A 17,587-nucleotide genomic window follows, 5' to 3' on the forward strand; every position below is an offset into this window, starting at 1 on the left:
ATAAATCAAGGACAGAGAAGTTGTGTGATGGATAAAGCACTTTTCATTTCAAGGACCAGCATTTGGACACAATGATATGGATGAACTGCCTGAAATCTCAGCTTTCCAGAATCAGAGAATGGAGTTCCTGGAAACAAGCTTACTGGTTAGATCAGCTAAACCTACAAGATTCAGGTTCTGCAAAAGACCCTGACTTAAAATATAAAGTGAGGAGTGATGGAAGATGGTATCCGTATCAACCCTCAGCCCCGACGGCCATGTATACACACACTCACATTCAGTTTCACACTCCTACGTACTCACACCCAAGTACACACAATATGAACATGCACATACATGCAAAGACATGGAAAAGAAACAATAAACCAAACAGAACTCCTAATTATTGTTATAATTACTTGTCACAGAGTTGGTGTTAAGCAAACAGTATCAACCTTACTATAACTTATGTCTAAGATAATATTTTCAAATATTTACTGCCTAGTAGCACTATCCAATAGCAAGGCCTCTCGATTTCCCATCCCAGCTCCTACTTGCCACAGCCTAATAAATCACATATGAGTATGATCACAGGGTACTTCTGAGATTGGCATAAACCACTGAACAAAGTAATTCTCCTTCTATGTTGTCTTAAACATTGTCATTCTTTTGTATGGCTAATAAGAATGGATTGGAAATGTGTAGAGCCTACATTCTTTATGCATTTTTCAACTGATGGGCATCATCATCCCTAATTTTCTGCAGAGTAGTTATCCAGATCCTTATGAATACTAGCATATGATCCCCTACATAATGACTCTCTCAGCTCCTATGGTACATTTTTAATTGAGTTTACTCTTACATTTTCTTCATTTCTTATATATTCTGGATATTAAGCCCTTGCAGATGTGTAGTTTGAATCATATATTAAGGCTTCTGATTTAGTGTTTTTGTCAGATTCCTGAGTACACATAGAGTTGGTCTCTGTGTCTGTATCTGTTTCATGTCCCTTTTCTTGGACTTTTTTCCTTCTGTTTGTTTTGTCTTATTCTGATGTGTTAGCTTTTGTTTTATCTTATTGAATATAATTTTATTTTATTTTACTATTATTCCTTAGACACTTGTTTGTTTTCTAAGGAGAAACACACCAGTTAGAGCTAATTGGGAGGGGAGGTAGGGAGGAACTTGAAGAAGTAGAGGGAGGGAACACCCTAATCAGAAATTTTTCTGTAATAGCAAAGTGATTTCTTTAGTCACAGAGTACAATGATGTTAGATGATTTTTGACAATATAATTATGTTAAATTAGGAGCCAAGTAGTTATTTTCAAAGTGCCTGCCCAACTGGCTGATATCACAAACTTCTGCATATTATAAGGCATATAATTCAACAGCTTCCACTGCTCTCAAAATAATTTACTTTTCCTCTGCCTTTTAGAAAACAGTATACAGATCAGGTCAACAGTTATACAAGCATTGCATATTGGTAATAAAATGAGGATACACTGATTTCTTAGTATTAATTATTACAGTCCTAATTGATGCCTATACAGTGACACAACCATAGATGTATTTCAAATGCAATTACATTTGAAATTTGTTGATGTGTACTTTATACAGGTGATACATTTTACAAGATAAAACATTACCTTGCTATAGACTACTTCCTCCAGGGTAGCAAAAATTTCATTACTGCTGTAGAATTTCCCAGGTCAGTTTTCATTTGACAGCAAGAAAAGCTGTGCCTATTAATGAAATGGAACAGGGGAATGCCATGATTGAGCTCCCAGTGGCTCTGAACTAAATTTTTTATACCATACTATTTACTTTAGAAGTTATTTGTCATTTGTTTTGTGACACTCATTTAAGACAGTGCATTTGTGAATTGTTGTCTATATCTTTATTAATTATATCCTTAGTTTCTCTTAGTTGTCTAACTTACGAATACCTTCTAGGAAAAATTATTTAATGAAAGTTTGGGGATTTGACATCTCTCATTTAATAAAATCATCATTTTGAACATACAGAATGTTAGGTCATAGGCAGTTCAAATGTCCAAAAGTGAACCAAACTGGACTCTGAATTTCCGATGGTTAAATAAAAGCAAACATGCCTAAGGATCTTAAGAAACTGGTTCTCATCTGCTCAAAGGAGCCATTTGTCTTACCTTTGGGAAAACTGACTCATGGCTCCCCGGATATGCACTTGTAGTTGCATACCAAAGCCCACGCAGCTTCTAGGCCTCCCCCCTCCCTACACTCAAGTACTTTTTCTACATTCCCAGGTCCATGATGGCCTTCCTGGGCCTCTATCCTCCCAGATACCCATATTCTTTTTATAAAGGCAAGGTTTAACCCCATCCCTGCTTGTCACTCCCTTACTCTCTCTACTGTTTACTCCTGTCACTATTGTCTCTCGTGCTCTTCTTACTTCTTTCAAAGATAGCTCTGGCCATTTCCAGTCTTCTTTCCTTTCTCCCTGTTCTGGATTCTGGATATTGTCTGTCTCAAATATAAAATAAAAACATTTCCTTTAACCATATCATGGAGCGGTCATGTTGGCAATTTCTTTACTGTGCCCCCCTCTGTTGCCAAAACCCTCACATGCACAAGATAGTTATTATGCAACATTACTAATGAAATGTTATAAATAATCATTCACTTTTAAATTATCAATACCACACATATGCATATAAGCGTGCAAACATGTGCCTTAATTTTTTTCAAAAGGAGTTTCAATCAAAAAAGTGAGCAGTTTTGAAAACTGCGTCCTGGAGTATCCGTCTATAGTTCTGGTATCCACTGATAAGAATTCACAGTACCACATGGTACCTGCCATTTTAATGACCCAGATGAGAAATATTAGGTATAACAATTATTTCTCCTAAAATATCTGAGCCAGACATTTTATTATTTGTAGTTTAACAACTCTGATAGTTTGAGCATGTTTGAGCACGTTGACTAAGGCCTATGAGTGGATGACTCCAAGGTAGCCACTCACAGTATAGCTTCTCCTCCCCTTGTTCGCAGACTCTTCCTAGTTGACAGTTTCTAGACTTCAAGAACATTGTTGCTACTTTTCCTCTTGAGGTAAAAGGAGAAGGAAACCCCAAGCTGTCATATTTACTTTTGAACAAAAGTGTTGCTTAGCAAAGAAAATCAAATGCTAGACGTTTTTGTGAAATGCGTTACCAGAAGCTCTTGTCTTAGAGGAAGGCCAGTGACAGACAGGACAGGATGCAGGCATCCAGCACAGGCATCTCCGCGTCAAAAATGAATTCTAAAAGAGATCAGCTTTCCAAAACCTTCCTGACAATGGCAGAATGAGAAGGTAGTGACAGACCAGCTTGGTGTCCCGATTTCGACATCTGTCCTTGTCTGCCGTCTTTCCTCTTTCACATCTCCCTCCCACCCCGGTCATCCCTCCTTCTGTAGCTGTTCTCATGGACTTCCATTGTTTTCTTTTTGGTTGTGTAGGAGCCTTAACCTTGCATAACCAAGCCCCCTCTACAGCCCCTGTTCTCTTTCTGTCCTCATTGAAGTCAAATAATCTGGTTTAAATCAGCATTATAGTCATCTAGTATTTATCAAACACTTTTTAATCACTTTTAGCCTGGGCATTAGTAATATCCCTTGTTCTTTCTTAATCTAGCAAGAATAATTATAGTATGAAACATTCTTATAAGCATTGTTTCATATTGCATGTACTTTAAAAGTCTACATTAATTTATTGTTATGATAATAATTTCTTATTTTGAAAAACACATAGTTCCTGATCTGCTTTTAAATTTTCAGATCATGTAGAGAAGAAGGTTAGTTATTTATATACAAAAATGAGATAATTATCCCTCTGTGTGTTTATGTCTCTGTATATGTTCACATTAGTAATTATGAGTATATAACTCTTCTGAATTTCTGTATGGTATGACTGGTATTGTTTTTCCTTTATCATTGGTTGGGTTTTCATCAAGCAGGGACGGCTATGGAGGGGTCGAGTAGAATGATTGCCTCTCTCTGTCTCTTCTGCTTCTTCTTTTTCCTCTCCCTTTTCTTTCTTCTGTCTTTGATTGCCACCTGCAGGTTCAATTACACCAGACTTTTTTATTTTTACCTTGTGTTGTATGTAGTATCAGAATGCAACAATTACTTTCATAAATAACATGTCTTCCTTCCTTGTCCATTTTATGTTCACAAATTGACTGGTTTTGAAGGAAAACAGGTTAAAACGTGGCACAGTTACCTTTGCCTACTTCCTGTTAGCCAAGAGACATCGTTTCTTACATGGTACTCAGTGTTCCACACAGAAGGCTGATGGAAGTATGTTTTCTGTGTTGATGCCCCAGATCTCCACAAAAATGCTGATGGTGACTTGAAGATAGTCTCATTTGTCCCTAAGTAAGAAATTCAATCTGCTGTCTTCTATTTCTATAGTAATTGATGCAATACATACATCTTGGGGACTATAGAGATGTCCCCTCTGGTTAAATGAAAAGACTTTCTCAAAGGACCCAGGTTCAGTTCTCAGCACCTACATCATGCCTCACAGCCACCTGAAACTCCTGTACCTGGGACCTGATGCCCTCTTCTGACCAATGCAGGCACTGCATATATTTGGCATACATTTAGGAAAAATACATAAAATAAGATAAAAGTAATAATTTATTTTAACTATATTGCATTAGATACTTTATTGTATTTTTCTCTCCAATGCAGGGTCTATTTCCAACCTTTCTGATTTTATTACAACATGTTTTACATCACTAGTGAAATAATTCAATTTTCAAAACAATCAACTACCCCAAACAATCATGTCAAAATTGATGATCCTGTTGGCATATACCTAGCTTCCACTTGATGCCTGCAACAGCCTTACTGTTATTTCACTGTAGCCAGACACAGGCTGTTAGTTTTCTAGCCTTTCTATTTTATACCTTTACTTGTGTATAGCTTCTTGTCTTGCAAGCAAGCTTAGGAACATGTGAAACTTCAATGCGTTCTCAGTATGTAGTGATTCAGGAAAGTAGGTCATTGTATTGATCAACTGATGCTTTGTCTCTTTAATTCCTTTGAGGAACTTGATATCTGTTGTCAATTCAGATACTCCACTATGCACCACGTAACACTAGAAGCTTTTACTTCTATTCGGCTGCCCTTGTACCCATGGCATCCTTTTCTTCCCGTTGCATTCCTTTATTTTCTGGACTCTGAAACTACCACTCTGTTCTCCACTTCTGTGAGATCAGCATTCAGCCTCCACATGGAAGTGAGAATGTTTGGAATATTTCCTTCCATATAGGGTCCTACAGTTCCGTTCCCAGTGCTATAAATGACAGGATTTTCTTTATGTTATTCATGAAGAGTAGTCCAACCTGTCCAAATACATTTTTTCATCTGCCCACACATTGGTTTTTCTGCTAGATTAGGGGTGGATTTCTTAGTGTTATGAGCTGCATTACAGTAATTATATGAATGCAGGTGTGTCTTCTACATAATACTATATATTTACATATATAAATTATTTATACATTATATAAATATAATATGTTTATACATGTCCAATTTTGTATTGCAGCCAAGATTTGCAGCGAATAAGACTGTAGAAGTGGTTACCCTCTTGTTCTTGAGTCTACGAAGAGGAAAGCTTATAATATATATGCTTTAGTATGTTAAGTTACATACCTTCTATACTCAAATTTTGAATGACTAATTTCATGAAGGAAGGCTTCATTTTGGAAAATTACTTTTATCCATCTGTTGTGATCACATGATGTTGCACTTCATTATTTTGCTATGATTTAGCATGTTGATTTATATACATGCTGATATATCTTAACCTGCCTGGGATAGAGTTAATTTACCCATAATGGATCATCTCCTTTCTATGATGATTGATTTAATTCGTTAGCATTCACTGAAACATTTTGAATGAATTTAATCAGGAATGCAGTTTGTTCTTCTCTTTCTTTTCTGTCTCCTTCTGTAGTTTCAGTATCTGAGTAAGGTCAGCCATAATTAATAACAATAGCTATCAGTTTTTAACAATGGTCTTCCTTTTAATTATGTAGAATTTCTTTCTTCAACCTAATGGTTTTTTTTTTTTTTTTTTTTTTTATGATTTTAAAATTTCACATAGTGCGCCCTGGTCACATTCACTTTCCTTTCCTCTCAATTCTGTCCTCTAACCCTTCTGAACCCACCCATAAATTAAAAAAAAAAAAAAAAAAAAAGGAAGAAAAAATTACAAGTCTAATTTGTGTTGCTCATATATTTTCTGGAGTCTGGTCAAACTCCCACTGCTCAGCCCCTGAAAGAAAACCGAAACCTTCTGACCCACCAGAGACCATCACTTGTGGAGGGGTACACTTCAGTTCCTTATCACAGGCTTTAAAGCATTCTCTTCCGTGTGTTCCTGTCTGGGCTGTTACTGTTTTGGGGACAGGGAGTTGTCATAGGAGTCTTCTAGGAGAGTCCTCCTCAGCTGTGAATCTGCAGCCATAGACACCTGAACAGGGGCAGCTCCCTTGCCCTTAGATTCCCTCGTGGGTGCGTTCATGTTTTCATCCCTTCACTCGATCTTGGCTTTTATAAATCTATGCAATCTGCTTTCTTCTCCAGTTGGAGAATTTAACCAATTTATATTCAAGATACTGATAGGTCAATAAAAGAGTACTCTCTCTCTCTCTCTCTCTCTCTCTCTCTCTCTCTCTCTCTCTCTCTCTCTCTCTCTGTCTGTCTGTCTCTGGTGGTTTTGTTTTGTTTCTGATTTTGTTCTGTTTCTCATTTCTTTCTCTTGTGTTTTTCTTTGTTTTGGGATATATTTTATGTTGATGTAATATATTTCTCTTTACATTTTGTGTGTCTGTGTTGCTATGAAGGTTTGTAATTTTATGTGTAAATGATTCTATCTATCTATCCATCTAAAACATATATATCTATCTTATATGGCATATATATGTCTGGTGATGCTAAATTCCTTGTTTTCTTATAGATCAGTTTATTTCTTGTAATCAAAAAATTTATTTCTCCATGGTTTAGTGAAGGATTACATTTAAAGAGTATTTAACATTTTAATATAATTTATCTTTATTATATTCCTCCCTCCCCACCTCCATACTTACGCAACTTTATATCCTCCTTCTCTGTCCCTCTCTTTGTCTCAAAATACAAAACAAATCAAAGCAAACCAAACCAAAACCCAACAAAAATATAAATATCAAAGTATACAAAGCAAAACCAAGTAAATCACAAAAAAAAATAAAATTCCAAAATAAAACAAAATACACACAGAAAAGAAACCTGGAGTCCATTTTGTGTTGGCTGCCAACCCTTGCACAGGGTGCCTGCTCTGAAGAGCGGTTTGTATACCCAGTGACACATCACTGGAGAAAACTCAATCACTGTCTCAGAAAGTATCAATTGGAAATAACTTGCTGGCTGGGAGTGGGACTTTTATGTCAGCTTACCTTTCTCAGCGCTGGGATTTGGTCCTGTTTGAACTTGTGTAGGTGGTATTGTCTGTTGCAACAGTCTCTGTGAGTTCTTATCTGTGTCATCTCTGTCGTGTCTAGATGATGCTCTCTCCTCTCAGTGATCCACTCCCTCTTGAGAGTGAAGACTTTCTGCATCCTTGTTTTAATAGATTCCTGAATATTGAAGGGGAAAAGTTTGATTAAGACATCCTACTTAGGGCTGATGAGTCCAAAATCTCTCACTATCTGGACATTGTCCGGTTATCATTCCCATCTACTGCAGGAAGAAACTTCTCTGTAGTGGGTGGAGCAATGTGTTGATCTATGAGTAGAGTTATCAATCATTAGGAGTTATTTTGTTGCAATGTTTCTTTAGCAGAATAATACCAAGTTTCCCCCTAGGACATATGACCTATTTTTTTTTTCTTTCCAGATATTAAATAAACCATATAACTCTACTGGCATGAAGATTTCAATTGGGAAGCCAGATGTTTGTTTAATTGGAATTTCTTCATGTAATTTTTTTCCTTTCATGCTGTTCTTATGGATTGTGTGTGTGTGTGTGTGTGTGTGTGTTGTTGTGTTTCTAACAGTTTAGCTATAATATTTGTGAGAGGAGATCACTTTATTAAGCTTTTTTTTTTTTTGAGCTTTATTAAGCAAAGTGTTCAGCCATTATTACATATATATTCCTGTCTCTGCCTTTCCCCTTCTCTTTCTTTTTGGACTACCTACAATGTATGAAGTTGATCACTTATAGGTACACTATAAATCTCAGAGGCTTTCTTCTGAATTTCCATGTCTTTTTTTTTCTTTCTGTTTTTTTTCCCCTTTCTTATCTTACTGTGTTATTTTAAAACGCCTGTCTTCAAGTTTAGAAGTAGTTTTCTTTGCTTTTTTTTCCTGTCTGCCTCATTTTGTGCTGAGGCTCTTAACTGTGCTTTTAAGGATATTTATTGAGCTATTTAGTTGAGGGATTTCTGTTTGGCTCCTTTTTCTCCCCTCTGCATCTCTTTGCTGACTTCCCACTCATTTCACATGGCGCCCCCTCAGCATTCCATCAAGCTGACTTAAAAAAAAATAATCCTCTGAGTTTCTCTAAAATCTATATTTTGAATTATTTGTCAGGCCATTTACTGATATCTTCCTCATGATTTGTTGCTAGGCAGTTATTGTCCTTCTAAAGAGAGTTGCTTACCTCTGCCACGCCACGTTCATCATGATTCCTACAGTACAAAGTTGTTATTTGTGCATTTGGCAGGTGGTTTTCAGGATAAATTTTACTGGTAAGATATTTTCACACAGTGGTCCATCTTAGGTTTTACTCGTGTCATTTGTGTTGACTTATGTGCTATGTGGACACTAAGCTACAATCTATGTTGATGACACCACCTGGTCTCCCAAAAGCTTCAGGGGATGTTGGGAGGATTACACAGCACATGCTGCAGGTGCTGGCACGGCACTCATTGGCTGTCATCTGTTCGTATGAACATCTGTAAATTCCTGTGGGACAGGGTGTGCATGAGATCACTCTAGTGTACCCAGGATGGTGAAATGCAGTCAAGGAAAGAGCAGAGGCACAGTATCCTTTGGTTTCCAAGGGCTGTGTAATCTGGGGCTGCCACAGGAAGCCTAGGTAAATGTGAATCATGGTACCAAGTATGAAGATGGAGCCCTTGTCAGTCTCTGACATCACCACATGGGTCCCACTGCACCCATTGCAGCAGTGAGCAATGAGCCCAGATACCATGCCACGTACTCTACACCTATGGGCAGATAGTTGTAGGCTTAGATTACAAACAAACAAACAAACAAACAAACAAACCTACTTTACTATAGGAGTATCAAATTTTCCTCAGCTGTCATCGCTCTGATAAATTCTTAGTGACATAAACTTTAGATTCTATACAACACTTGAAATTGGTGACTTCCTACCTATGTTTCTCTTGACTTCTTTATTTCTGCAGGCAATGTGGGAGGAAAACATTCTTTTATATTACAACTATGATAAAATTTTCAAGGAATAATAACCTGAACTAAAAGTTGTGTCCTTTGGAAAAATAGTATAGGGTAGTTACCGACAAAGATCAGATGGACGAGAGAGGAGCAATGTCTGTTTCTTTCACCTAAACTTATCTTAATAAATAGCTCAGGAACAGTGATTGTGGGAGTTCTCAGGAATTAGATGCAGAAGCATTAAACTTAATAAACTTCCTCATTTAGTTTCTAATCCAAGCAGGTACTGCCTCAAAGTTCTTAAGTTGCACAATTAAGGTAATTAACAGTAAAGAACTCTAATTGCCTTAAAGGTTTTCTAATTGCTTTTGAATTTTCTTATAATTTAGATGAATACATGATAAAGTAAAAACCATGTCAAAGAGAGAAAGTGTTGCTAATTTTGCAGAGAATCCAGGATTCTTTGATGTTTGGAAGCAGGAGGAATGAAAGGCGGAGGAAGGGCCACCTATCAGATGAAAGGAAGCGCTGCATCCAGTGATGTATGCACATGTGAGAACATATTTAATGAGGAAGGGTCAGTCATATGTAATATTTAAGGAAAGGCATAGTGCAGCTACAGCTATTGGCATTTTAATATGAAAGATAAAACATGTTAATAACATTTGTATAAATTAAATTGAATTTTGAGGTAGAGAACCAAAAGACGAAACTAAAGGAACAAACTAGAGGAAAAAGACTTGGCAGATGAGGACCACAAGAGTCAGAGAACCCTCCCTTCCTTCAGCCCTACCTTTCCCCACCCTTCTTAATATCGTCTTTCCTTCCTTCCTTTCCTATTTTCTTCTTTTGCTTTCCTGTTTAGAAAATTGTTAAAAACTACCTTTCTACAAAAATGAAACTAGTGCAGTGATCTATGATGACATGCTGAAGGTTGTATAGGAAAAATAATATTCAAAAGATGATTATTAGTTACAGAGTTTTTTTTTTTTTTATCAAATTGTATTTTTCTATAGAGAGTTCTTTTCTGCACAGATGTGTGCCTACTAGCTATTCCACTCCACGTGCCCATGGCAACAAAGTCTTCAGAGAGCTCAGGGCTTTCTCTTCTTTTATTTTAACATTTTCAATCTCTGTATCATTAGTTTGGTATAATTGCAATTAATAATAAAAGTACATTTTAAATTATATGTAGATATAAACACATACACATATAACTGAACATATTTGAGCAAAGTAAGTTTAATATATATATTTTTTTTTTTGCTTAGAGTTCTTTCAAAATCTGTGAATCCATTGGAGTCAGATAGTACAAGTTAAAACTGTTTGCATGACAGTATTAAATAATTCTGAAGGTTTTAGTTTGTCTCCAGAAGCTAAATGCTGATAGGGAAACCATTGTGTTTTTGTATCATGGAAGAAGAAACTAAGGTTTAACTCTCAGAAAATTTCTAAGTAGTTAGATATGGGATAAACCTGACATATTCAAATATTAAGTATAGTGAACACTGGCAGAGTCTTTGCTTGCTTATGTTAAAGATGTTAATAATTTATTTCTCTTTGAGTCATCCACGATTACCAAAGTTTAAATTGCTATGTATTGATATCATTTTGAAATTGGTTGTTTCAGTTTTAGAGAAATAAATGAAAAGAGTATAGATAGAACTCGTAGGAGCTTTTCTTTCATTTTGCATTTTTTTTCAACTGAAAATGAGAAAAAAAATCTTAACACCCTATGTCATTATGCTGTCTTAGCTAATGAAATGGTCAAAATCATATTTTATCTTTACTATCCTGCAAACTGTTTTCCATTTTCTCAATCCTTCATCTGACTGTAAGTATGAAGAATGACAAATGAGTGAACTACAGAAAAAGCATGATTATTTGTGTGTGTGTGTGTGTGTGTGTGTGTGTGTGTGTACACGCGTGTGCACATATGTTCAGTGTCAGTACCACCTAGAGATCATAGAAATTTACTTTTGTTTGAATGGGTTCAGAAATGAACAAATATCCTGTGAAATAAATTGAATAATGCTGCTGACTCTCAGTCACAGACACCCTTTGTAACCCTTGTACTGATGGTTACTCTTCTGCTGAACTACCACCATTGGCCAAGGTCCCGGCAACATCCTAGGTAAACAGTCCTGGTACTTTTTGCATCTCTTATTCACAGATCCTAAAAGCAATGTCACTGAAAACAATACCAGGAGAATTAGAAAGAAGAAAAAACTATTAAGAGTAAGTAATTTTGTTTCCTTCTGTAGGTCAGGTTTTATTATAAATTAGCCACCTGTCTCAGTTCATCCCGGCAGCACTGTTCAACTAACTATTCATGCGCAGCTAGGAGCCTAACTCCCCACACCACAACTCCAGATGCAAATAGAGCTTAAGTGGAAAGGGAAGCACACTATGTGCCTATTTAGTTGATTCCAAAGGTGTGAAAGTCCTGTCCCAACCAGAATGGCTTCCACAACGACCCGGGAAAAATGATGAGGTTGCACTTACAAGTGTGACTTACTTTGCCTAAAACGGTACTCTTTCAGCAAGCAAGATGCCACATCTCAGTGCCCACAGAGGTAAAATATTCTGACAGGTAATGCTCACAGTTCAGAATTTAAATAAGATCCACTGAAGTGATAGAAGAGGTGCAGATCCCAAGTAGATTTTATCATGTATTACAAGTCATGGAGAATTTCTTCAGCAATGTGTGTGTGTGTGTGTTTAATTATTTTGCTTATTTATATTCCAGATATTGCCCACTCCTGGTGCCCCCTGAGTTATTCACTGCATACCCCTTTCCTTTTGACTCTGAGAGGGTGCATGCACCCTGCCCCGCATCCCCATTCCCTGTAGCATCAAGTCTCATTGAGGCCAGACAAGGCAGTCTTTTGCTACATGTATGCCAGGACCTCAGACTACCCTGTCTATGCTCTTTGGTTAGTGGCTTAGTCTCTGGGAGCTCCTGGGGGTTGGGGAGAGGAAGGTGGGCAGGATCAGGTATGGGGAGGAGATAGGAGAGAAGCCCAGTGGATCAGTAGAGTGAATAGAAATATGCAGCTGCTGCGGCTGGGGTGGGAAGAGGAGGTCTGGAAAACTTCTAGAAAGGCCCAGGGACTTGAGAGGTGCCCAGTACATAATCTGGGTGACCTTAATCAAAATACCCAACAGTGATGAGGTGAAACTTTCACAGACCACCTCCAATAATTAGACAGGGCCCCTGTGGAGGGATGAGGACACCGATCCAGCTTAAGATTTTTCGACCCCAGAATTGTTACTGTCTAAAAGAAATGCAGGGACAAAACCAGAGCAGAGACTGAAGGAATGGCTCACCAATGACTGCCCAACTTGGAATTCATTCCATGGGCTGGCACCAAACCCTGACACTATTACTGATGCTACGTTGTACTTGTAGACAGGAGTCTAGCATGGCTGTCTTCTGAGAGGCTCTACGAACAGCTGACTGAGACAGATGCAAATACTTAACAGCCAAGCACTGGACTGAGTTGGGAACTCCTACGGAAGAGTTAGGGAAAGGACTGAAGGAACTAAAGGGGATGGCAACTCCATAGAAAGACCAACAGTGTCAACTAACCTGGACAGCTGGAAGCTCCTAGAGACTACGCCACAAGCCAAGGAGTAACTTTATGAGCCTTCCACCTGAAGTGTGTGTTTTAGTTAACTTTGCACGAGACAGCAAGCGCCTCTCTTCACTGCACTATGTTACCACCATGGCTGTGGGTTCAGAAAGTATTTCAGTATGTCACTTCAGTGTGTCACAATGACGGCTGTAGGGTCGCTTGAGTTGAACATGAAAGTATCCTCTTTGAAATTGAAACACTATTTTGACTTGAAGGAATATCCAAGATACAGTTCATTATTCAGTCTTGGGTACTTAGCAGATGCGTTCTGGAACATGTAAGTGATAACCCATGCACACGTTAGTTGTCAGTGAGGAAACCAGCCTTTAAGCAGAAATCAACATTTTGAAAAACTGGTAAGTACTTCCACAGGTGTGACAGATGCCCAATTCTCAAAGCACTTTCTCTAAGTCTGAGGCTGATGAGAGGGGAGAGGGATGCATAGCAGATGTTTGGCTGTTTTAATGATGTACAATACATTAATAACCTGGGAGAACACTATGCTGGAATTCAAAAGACAGTATCTTTATTTATTTTGAAGAGAACTTTGTAATTCCTTCTATGCCTATAGTTTACAATGCTTAGAAAATAAAGAAAAAGAAAACTTCAGATACCTCCAGAACTAAACAATGAAACTGTAGCCAGTTAGAATTTCAAGAGACCCAGAAAATTAAGACAGCAACTGAATATTTATGAGAAAGGAGTGCTGACTATTCTGCAGATTTATGCTTTTTCTACAATCACTTATATTTTATGTTGTTTTGTTTAAATCAATATGAGGTGTAGAGGAAATAAGTGGCTAAAGTATTTGGCCCCTTTCCTCTTAATATTGCTTATTATTTCCTAAAAACAACCCCATGTGATGCCTTTCAGATGGCAAATGTTAGGGTTTAATTGAAAGACATTCTCCAAGGTGAAATAAGTTTTGATATCACAAGGCCAAGTATATTTGCCTTGCGATAAGTAAGATCCCTGTTGAAGTGACAGATATGCTTGTAGCCTGGTTTCCTTCTAGGGTATTTTAGGTGCTCTACCAGAAATTCCAGATTAAGTCAGTACAAATAAGCAAAACACAGAAAAATATCAATGATTACAGCAAGAACCCTTCCATTTTGACATATATTTAAATTTCATACAATGTCATGTTAATTGGTTACATAATGAAAATTATTCCCTTCTCAGAAATACAAGAACATACTGAATACTCAGGAGTAACCTATAGGTTTCCTCTGATTTTTCAATTAAATATGATTTGATTACCAGAGGACAGGGAATTACAAATTCAGAAATGGCTTCAAGGTGAATTCTTGAACAGAAGCAATTTACTTATGCTAATGCCGGCTAACATAAGCAATTCGAGTAACTGTCAACACTTTAAAAGGTTTGGAAGGCATTGATGATGCTTAGAAATATTTAAACTTAATGTCCTAATTTCATTTAGTTAGTTATGGGGTGATATATAAACATGTAACTCAGTTTTAGCTATATATATACTGTTTACCAAAACACCTTTATCTTTCTCATCTACCATTCTTTCTCCATTTTTATGTCTTCATTTCTTGTGAAGAAAAATTGATGTTGAATGTGTATTTACCAAAATTGAAAAAATGTTTCAATCCATTTTTTGCTGGCATGGCAGAATATTTGAGCCTGAGTAATTCAAAGCAAACATAGAAATTGTAAACTTAATTTTAAGAATGTGTTTAAATTCAATTTTTAGGATTTCACAAATGAATATTATAGTTTCTACTTTACACTCGCCCCTCCAACTCTTCTTATATCCCCTATTTCAGCTCCGTGACACTTTTAAAATTTTATAATATACACAAACACAGAACCTGCTGAGTACATTTAATATTGTTCATATGTATGGTTTAAGGAATGACTCTTTGGGATCAAATAACCCTTTGGGAAGCGGTCATTCCTACAAAAGACTTACTTGGCCTCTCTCAGCAGCCATCTGTAGCTCTTTTTTAGGGGTGGGGTATGTGAGATTTCCCCTATCCAAGGTGACATGTCAGCTAATATCATTGTCCACGTCTTGTTTAGGGTAACATTGTTAAGATTTCATGGAAGCAACTATGTCATGTATAGACAACACAATCTCACACAGACATTCTGGTCCTCTCAGTTCTATAATCTTTGCACTCTTCCTTCATGATGTCTATCTAGCCTTTGCCATAGGTGTTTGGTTGTAGATAGATCATCTGCAAATGGAGTTGTCCTCTCCATTTGACCAATTCTTGATTTCTGTGATTGTCTTCACTATGACTCCATTTCCTTGATGAGTCACGAGAGCTACACTTATCTGTGGATACAACAATAAGTATTTAGAATGCAACAGGTAATCATACTGATTTAGGAAAATGGCCGTAATAGGTTTTCTCTTGTTCCTCAACTAGGGTCTTAGACCTCACCAGACACAGGTAATTGACTTTGCTTACAGTATCAGGGATATTTTCTTTCCTCATGAGCAGGCCTTCAGTCCACTTGGACTGCTATTTGTTACTGCCAATATAAAGGTACCACTATAAATTTGTAGCCTTGGGTTATCTTGCCTTGGTGATCATTGCTGTGACTTGTAGCTGCAACTGGGAAAGACTTGCTTTCTTTTCTCACATAGCAGCTAGCATGTCATCTCCATATGTTATGGGAGCCGATTCCCAGGGAGGAGGGAGAATGGCAGATCATCTACCACCTGTGCCCAACGTGTGTGCTGTCTTTAGCAACAGGGTTTTTCTCTTTGACTGAGAGACAGCCAAAACAATGCCAATAGCTTGTATGTTTTCTGAATCTCTTTGAGATTGAGTTTCCATACGCTAGGTAGTGAGTTTTTTGTTAAAGCTCTTGGGGTGAACATTATAACTCTTAGTAGCCTAACCTCAATTAAATTATTTATACTTCTACACATACACAGTATCTATGTATCTTTAAGTAAACCTGATGTTTTCTTGTATGTTATTCCATCATCCTCTCTCCCTCAATATTGCTTTCCTTAGCCATCTCCAAATGAAACTTGCAATTCTTCTTATATTTCCATTTACAGCACTGGTAAATCTCTAAATCCCTTTCTCCTACCCTGTCTCCCTTTTTGCCTTCCTGACTTCTACAGAGACTCCAGGTTTTTAATCACATATAAAGATTCAGAGCTAGTATCCACAAGTAATAGAGAACACACAGTGTTTGTCTTTCTGGGTCTGGGTTACCTCACTCAGAGCAATATTTTCTAGTACCATCCATTTACTTTAAATATAAATTATAGGGGTGTAATTCTGCCATTGAGAACTCTCAGAACTTGTTGCCAGTGTCTCGTGAGTTCTGTCATGCCGTGTCTTCACAATGCTGAGAGAAAAGTAGGCATGGTTAAGTCAGAGGGACAAGTAGCCCCTCCTAAAACTGACCTCCTATAGGAGCCCTACTCCTGCCACAAGTGACCACATTCATTCACGAGAACAATGATCTCATGATGTAATTATCTTTTGAAGTATGTCTTCTCAATATAGCAAAAATGACAATTTAATCCCACCATGGGTTTAGGAGGGCACAAAATGGTATATGAAGCCACTGTAAAGTCCCCAAACTCTGTTCAAACTTAGGGGTATGCTTGGCTCCTTCTCTAAATGTTTATTATTTTAACTTAGCTGGTTTTTTTCCTTTTATCCACTTTCCATTTTCTGGGAAAATTTTGGAATTTTCCAGTGCAATAGGATTAAAACCTTAGTAGGATTAGGAATTCTATGGTAGAGTGGTTTGAATTATAACTATTTTATATTCATATAAATTTAAATTTGTTAATATAAAGATTAAAACATTTTATTATATATTACATTAATATTTATGCTATTTATGATATGTGAGTGTATACATGATTTTTAATATTTCTTTCCTTTAGTAGCAATGTATGAATGGATTTTAAGTATAAATCAACAGAGGAAAGATTTAAAGCATGTGCCAAGATTAACCAAAGACATCAGTATGAACTCTGTTCAGCCTGATGCAAATTCGATGATCAGACACAGTTTGGGCACTGGTAGTGAAGAAATAAAGGGGGTGGGAGAGATGACCCAAGTCCTGTCAGAGCTCTGGGGCTCTGGGAAGGAGGATGCACGTGTTCTCTATGTGCTGCCAGGTGGCATCTGGCTGTGGGAAGCCACGGAACCCCATTCTGCAGGGGTGGAGAGGGAGCAGTTTGGGGTCCCTGGGCCTCATGAGTCCAGGTATTAACAGATTCTAGCTCTTGGGCATCATAGGCCATCACTAGACACTGAGAAAGAGCTGAGAACAAAGTGGGAGCCCCCGGGTGGCTCAGTCAGCACTGGGGCCAAAGGGAAAATGGGCAGGGGAGAAGGTGCTGGGTAGTTCCCACATGGGCTAGAGTCTTTGGACTGATCTGGTAGCTGGAAACGCTGCTAAGCCTTTCCGTGAGAGATTAGACTCGGCTCTTTATGGGAAGGACTATTCCATTATTCTAGCATAGTGGGTCTTGATGATCAGAGATGGCCCATGGTTTTAGAGCTTTATTGGAGAGAGAGAGAGAGAGAGAGAGAG

Source organism: Mus pahari, chromosome 10 (assembly GCF_900095145.1).
Source record: "Mus pahari chromosome 10, PAHARI_EIJ_v1.1, whole genome shotgun sequence".
In the NCBI taxonomy this organism is placed as follows: domain Eukaryota; kingdom Metazoa; phylum Chordata; class Mammalia; order Rodentia; family Muridae; genus Mus; species Mus pahari.